Raw genomic sequence first — 7,452 nt, 5'->3', positions numbered from 1 at the left:
ACAAGTTTGCTGAAAATAAAAGTAGTTGACAGTGAGAGCATGTTTCTTTTTTTGCTGAGCTTATATAGTTAGTTAATAGTTTTATAATGAGGACAGCAATCATTTTTGCTACCTGCACTGCATGGTGCAAGCAGGAGAAGAAGAGAAGCTCACCCCTAGTCAAAACCTGAAAGGCCGCTCAGCAAGGAAGAAGCCACTGCTGCAAAACCGCAATAAAAAGCCAGACAACGGTTTGCAACTGCACATGGGGGCAAAGATCTCACCTTTTGGAGAAATGTCCTCTGGTCTGATGAAACAAAAATAGAACTGTTTGGCCATAATGACCATCGTTATGCTTGGAGGGAAAAGGTGGAGGCTTGCAAGCCGAAGAACACCATCCCAACTGTGAAGCACGGGGGTGGCAGCATCATGTTGTGGGGGTGCTTTGCTGCAGGAGGGACTGGTGCACTTCACAAAATAGATGGCATTATGAGGTAGCAAAATTATGTAGATATATTGAAGCAACATCTCAAGACATCAGTCAGGAAGTTAATTAAAGCTTGGTTGCAAATAGGTCTTCCAAATGGACAATGACCCCAAGCATACTTCCAAAGTTGTGGCAAAATGGCTTAAGGACAACAAAGTCAAGTTATTGGAGTGGACATCACAACGACCTGATCTCAATCCTATAGAAAATTTGTGGACAGAACTGTAAAAAGTGTGCGAGCAAGGAGGCCTACAAATCTGACTTAGTTACACCAGCTCTGTCAGGAGGAATGGGCCAACATTCACCCAACTTATTGTGGGAAGCTTGTGAAAGGCTACCCGAAACGTTTGAACTAAGTTAAACACTTTAAAGGCAATGCTTCCAAATACTAATTGATTGTATGTAAACTGCTGACTCACTGGGGATGTAATGAAAGAAATTTAAGCTTAAATAAATCATTCTCTCTACTATTATTCTGACATTTCACATTCTTAAAATAAAGTGGTGATCCTAACTGACCTAAAACAGGGAATTTTTGCTGGGATTAAATGTCAGGAATTGTGAAAAACTTAGTTTAAATGTATTTGGCTAAGGTGTATGTAAACTTCTGACTTCAACTGTATACAGTATTCAGTTGGCTATGTCAGCTAATTAAAAAATAATAATATAGCATTACTAGCTCTAAAACTTTTAATCTGCAAAAGTACTAATTAATTAGTGGGTGATGGTGATTTCATATCAAAAGAGTGTGTGTGTGTGGGGAGGTTAGACATTACCCCCCCTAACTGATAGTGGGGTGGTAGATGCCCAGTTTCTCTTACTGCTCAGCTCAGGTGCCTACATACACCATAGACATATAAACTCAGCAAAAACTAGAATTGTCCCTTTTTCAGAAAGACGTTAACACATGTTAAATTTGCTGAAAATAAACGCAGTTGACAGTGAGAGGACGTTTCTTTTTTTACATATTTTACACGCACGCACGCATGAGCACACACACACGCACACGCACACACACACACACACACACACACACACACACACACACACACACACACACACACACACACACACACACACACAGACGTCAGCTCAGACAGATCCAGTTCAGAGAGGCCCAGCTCATGAACTCCATCAGCGGTAGATGCCAGAGATGTGACGCTGGGTTGAGAACAGATTCTCTCATCAGATTATGCCGGAGAGAAAGGGGATTTAGGGGGATTTACCAAGTATGAACCGGACAGTGGGTCGAGCACAGCCATTCTCGTATTACCAGGAGGACATGAGAGATAATTTGGGCACCATTAAGGATTAGGATTTAAAGACATTGGGAGAATTACAATGAGATTTCCTCCATTCCTCGCCTCCTCTCCTCTGCCCTCTCCTTGCCACCTTTTGAAAAATGTCAAAGTTAATCGAAGAGAGGTGGCAAGGAAACAAATGTGCTTGTTTGAAATAAGACTCTCCTTCTCCACTAGCGCATCATCAGGCAAATTATGTTAACAGAGGGGGTATGTGTATGAAAACAAATGTATCTTCTTGTGCATTGTATAAATTAAAGAATTAGAAGCATGTTGTTTTTACAGTTTTTTTAGATTGCTAAACGACAGTGGGCACAACTGGAGTCACATGTGCAAAACTCTAAATACAGTCTGCACTACCAACAGTCACCTGAGCTAAACAGTTCACATCACCTGCAAAACTCATTCCAAGCAACACAACTCTTAACACATGGCTCAAAACACGCTCAGTGCAGCCAAACACTATGCACAACCCTCACTGAGATAACACACACTGTCACTCAGAACACACTGAGAGTAAAAACACTAGCATCAAACACCAATACAGAAAATACAAACTTTTCATCTTTACAGTTTGAACAATTTCAGTGACTTCATACAAAGTAATATTTTCTTCAAAGAAAAGAGTGACATTCTTTCACATGATTTATTACATTTTTTAGAACATAACAATTCTTTAAGGTAAATGAAAATTAGCAGTTTGCTTCAATAGTCTGTAGTAATTTACGGAATTACAGTAATGATAAAAAAAGAGTAGAAACTAAAAGTACATACTGTAATTCGAACAAATAATTGAGGGGCTAATCCTGCCTCTCTCTAGCATCAGGCCACAGGTTTTCAAAAAGAGACATTTGGTCATGTGGGTGGTGACCAAACACTTTCCACCTCCAGGCAGAGAAAAACTCCTCTATTGGGTTGAGGAAGGGTGAATATGCAGGCAGGTACAAAACCATAAATCTGTGATGTGCTGCAAACCAATCTGTGACAGCTGCAGAGTGGTGAAAAGCAACGTTATCGCAAACTATGACAAAAACTTGGGGGTTTCTTACTGGCTCCCCCTGTTCTGCTGGCACTAGCTGAGCATAGAGCTGTTCTAGGAAAGCTATAAGCCTTTCTGTGTTGTATGGGCCAATGAGTGGTGTGTTGAGAAGCAAACCATCATTGGCCATTGCAGCACACATGGTGATATTTCCCCCCCTTTGGCCTGGAACCTCCACAGTGGCCCTTTGACCTATAACATTCCTTCCTCTGCGCCGTGTTTTGGCAAGGTTAAATCCAGCTTCATCGATAAATACAAATGAATGTGGTCTTTCCAGTGCTTCCACCTCCATTACTCTCTGAAAAACAGTAAGTGCACAGTTTTACTGTAGAAATGCTAGTGTTTTTTTTTACTGTAAATATTTTGTATAGCTGTGTACGTAACCTCAGACGTCTTACCTGGACATATTGGTATCTTTGCTCTTTTACCCGTTCACTGTTTCTCTCGAACGGTACAGTGTATAACTGTTTCATTGTAACTTGGTGTTTCTTTAGGACTCGAGCAATAGTTGTTGTGCTGACAGAATTAACATTTTCAAATATATCATTATCAGCCAGCACTCTATCTTGAATCTCCCGCAGTTTTATTGCATTGTTGACAACAACCATGTCAACAATAGCATTTTCCTGCGCATCTGAAAATATTTTTCCTCTTCCCCCTGTTGGGGGCAGCCTTTGGGTCCTGTTGTAAAAATATATTTTACAGTCAAACTTACTGTAATATATATATGTGTAAATATTCTATAATTGCAATACAAAATAGATTCCTGTAATGTTTTCATTTACTGTAAGGATGTAACTCTCACCTGTTTGCATGATGGAAAATTCGCATTACAGATGCCACTGTGGATCTTTGCAGATTGGGTTGCACCCTCAACCCTGCCTCTCTCAATGAGAGACCATGGTTCACGACATGGTCTATAAGTGTAGCCCTTATTTCATCTGAAATAACAGCTCTTTGTCTTCTTTGTCTTCCTCCACGCATCCGCCCTCTCCCTGCCACCCTTCTCCCTCCACGAACCCATCTTGCTTGTTCCATTTCCAAAATGAGTCTTTCTGAGCTCTACCTATATATACTGTAATATGTGTGTGTGTTCACTAACAAGTCTAAAACAAGACACCTGCTTAGCCTTTCAGCTGAAATTGCAATCAGCAGTGTTTGAAAGGCACAAGGCTGAAATCTATTCCGTTTTGAATGTGTGGTTCACAGTTTTGACAGCAGTGTGTTAGCATTTGAACAAAGTGCTGTAAATCCACAGTTTTGTGCAGGTTGTGGTTAAAGTCATGGGATAAGTGTGTAGAGTTTTGAAAACTGTGTTCAAGCAATGAAAAACGAACTAGAGTTTGGTCCACATGAACTGCTGCTGTGCAGACTGTAGTTAGAGTTTTGCACATGTGACTCCAGTTGTGTCCACTGTCGTTTAGCAATCGAAAAAAACTGTAATAAATGTGTGCATGCTTTTCTCAACACGCTGTTTCAAAGGGGTGGGGTGGACTTCAAAACTCTTCTGCGGTAGAATATTATTATATATATATAGTATATTATAATATATTCTCCGTCGGATGAGGCAATTGAGGATTGGAGCAAACTCAAATTGACACTCTCCTTCATACGGCGACCACTTAATGGTTTCTGGGTCACGGAGGAGAGGAGAACGGAGGAGCCAAAGAGAGGACAGGCGTTTTGACCAATTGAGTCCTCTTCTGAAGAGTAATGACTTCCTCGAAACATCTGCTTGTCTCATAGAGTCAGGAGATTTTAGGATTTTGCTTGGGACTGACTGTATGAAATAAACTTTTCGGTAATGGGGTTAATGGGTTTAGCAGAGCCATGTAATAGTGCTTGGGGGGGAAAAAAACATAAATCTTTGCCCATTACAGCTAGCAACATGTCTATGTGTTATTAGTTACACCGTAAGTGCCTTAACCCATAATGCCTGCCTTCATTCACCGATTTCCTTCCTTTCGAGAGCCAGGTACCCATTTGTTTCTAGTTGCAACATAGGTTCCCATGGCGACCTGGGTAATACAAGTCAAAGGTAATACTGAGAATGCCTCATAAATATTCCTTCAAAAGCTGAGGCTGAAGTCGTGTCTTCAACATGGCACATCACATGTTTGTTTAACCATTAGAATTAGAATACAGCCCCCATAGAGTTGTACATAGAATTCAGTCCTCAGTGAGTGTTTTTCAGCTACACACCGGCTGGGCCTGGTAAGCAGTATGTAAGTGACTCAGTTAAACATGACTGTCGAACCCGCAGGGTTTTTTTGTTCTACATGCATGCGTAAGCATGAAAAAAGCGATTAATTATCCAATCAAACTTGATTTATATAGCACATTTCAGATATGGATGCTTAAATGAAAAAATAAAAACGCAATGCAGGAAAGTGAACAAAAACAATAACAAGACCATAAGCCAACAATATACAACAGCCATATGAGTTACTTACAAAACTGCAAAATCAGCATTAACAAATTTGAGTCCTAAGCATACTCTTACATATGTACAGTAGGCTCTTAATCGGATTTCTCTGTTACAGAACTTTCCTGCATTGTAGGAAATTCAAATCTTGTAGTGTATTTAAGGTTTGAAAAGGCTTCTGAAGTTTGTAAGTTCCACTTAGAAATTTCAGACATGATTTCCCCTTATGAAAAATGTATCAGCCCCTACAAAAATGTCCATTAATTATAATCTATATAATAATTCACATTACTGTAGCTGCAGGATTATTTTCCTGCTGTAGCAAACTGGCTACAGTTGCCTCATTTGTATGCCTCATTTGAAGAACCAAGTAGAACAAATGTATCATAATTTGGTGTGAAATCTCTCATCAACATCACCCTTTAGGTATCGTCTTAGCACAGAGACTATTCACAGTTTAACCTGTTGGAGGTTTTCCTAGTCATAACAGGTTTATCGGTTGCCATGACAATGAATGGGGCTTCCATGTCAACAAGGGGACGTGATATACTGTGTACTAGCAGCAACTTGGGTTCATCTGCCTTCTTAATTAACATTGGATTAGCCCCTCGTGTTCATACTGTGACAGAATGAAAACCCACAGGGGAATATAATTTCTCCGGATACAGCTTGGATCAGTTTTTGTTGTTGCACGGTTCTCCGTGGCCACAGACATATTGGCTACATATTGCTTTACACTTCACACCCTCTCCGCCTTGGCTTGTCACCACTCACTTAAACCACACACTAAAAACAGCATCTTATAGAAAGGGTCTTTCATTTTGTGAAACTATTGCCTGCGCTGTGTTACAGCTGCTTTTACAGTGTATCATTATCACATTAGTGTTTAATTTGGAGGGTCTGTGTTGCCCCAGAGGAAAACATGCTAATGTAAATCAGGGGGGAAATTCATCATGAGGCAGATTATGCGCTGGCGCCGTTTAGGGAGTGGACAGCTGTAGACGACCCAATCCATTATTCTGAGCAGAGCAGACAAACCTCTGTAATATCAGTCCCTAATATGCATTTGCTACATGAACTCTCATTTGTTAGCATTCCTCTCTGAGAGTACAAAGGGAGAATAGTAAATTGTAAAGGCTAATTGGTTGCCGTATAAACTACCCTCGTTTGAACCACAAATGCGCACTCACACGCACGCACGCATACGCACAGCAATACACACACACACACACACGCACATGGATTATTGTGGACACACGCGCGTAAGCCTTACGCGCACACACACACACACACAGAAAAGCTAAGGTGGCTGAGGACATCTACGGTGCCTCCAGAAAGTATTCACACCCCTTGACTTACTCCACATTTTGTTGTGTTACAGCCTGAATTCAATATATATTTTTGTCTCTCACCCACCTACACACAATAGACAATAAAGAGAAAGTGAAAACATAATTTTAGAAATAAATATTCACACCACTGAGTCAACACATGTTAGAATCACCTGTGGCAGGGATTACAGCTGTGGCTCTTTCTGGGTAAGTCTCTAAGAGCTTTTCACACCTGGATTGTACAATATTTGCACATTATTCTTGTTAAAAAATGTCAAACTCAAATTGGTTGTTGATCATTGCTAGACAGCCATTTTCATGTCTTGCCATAGATTTTCAAGCCGATTTAAGTCAAAACTGTAACTAATTCACTCAGGAACATTCAATGCTGTCTTGGTAAGCAACTCCAGTGTACAGTATATTTGACCTTGTGTTTTAGGTTAAATCACGTAGCACGTCATCTGTCCTCGGTTGCAACACTCACTACCGAGTTCCAAACGGCCTCTGGAAGCAACTTCAGCACAAGAACTGTTCGTAGGGAGCTTCATGAAATGGGTTTCCATGCCCGAGCAGCAGCACCCAAGCCTAAGATCACCATGCGCAATGCCAAGTGTTGGCTGGAGTAGTGTAAAGCCTGGCACCATTGGAATCTGGAGCAGTGGAAACGCCTTCTCTGGAGTGATGAATTATGCTTCACCATCTGGCACCCTGACGGACAAATCTGGGTTTGGCGGACGCCAGGAGAACGCTACCTGCCCGAATGTATAGAACTAACTGTAAAGTTTGGTCGATAAGGAATAATGGTCTGGGGTTGTTTTTCATGGTTCGGGCTAGGCCCTTTAGTTTCAGTGAAGGGAAATCTTAATGATACAGCATACAATGACATTCTA

Source organism: Oncorhynchus clarkii, chromosome 16, assembly GCF_045791955.1.
Source record: "Oncorhynchus clarkii lewisi isolate Uvic-CL-2024 chromosome 16, UVic_Ocla_1.0, whole genome shotgun sequence".
NCBI lineage: Eukaryota > Metazoa > Chordata > Actinopteri > Salmoniformes > Salmonidae > Oncorhynchus > Oncorhynchus clarkii.
The sequence above is the reverse complement of the archived record's forward strand: the minus strand, read 5'-3'. Positions refer to the sequence as shown.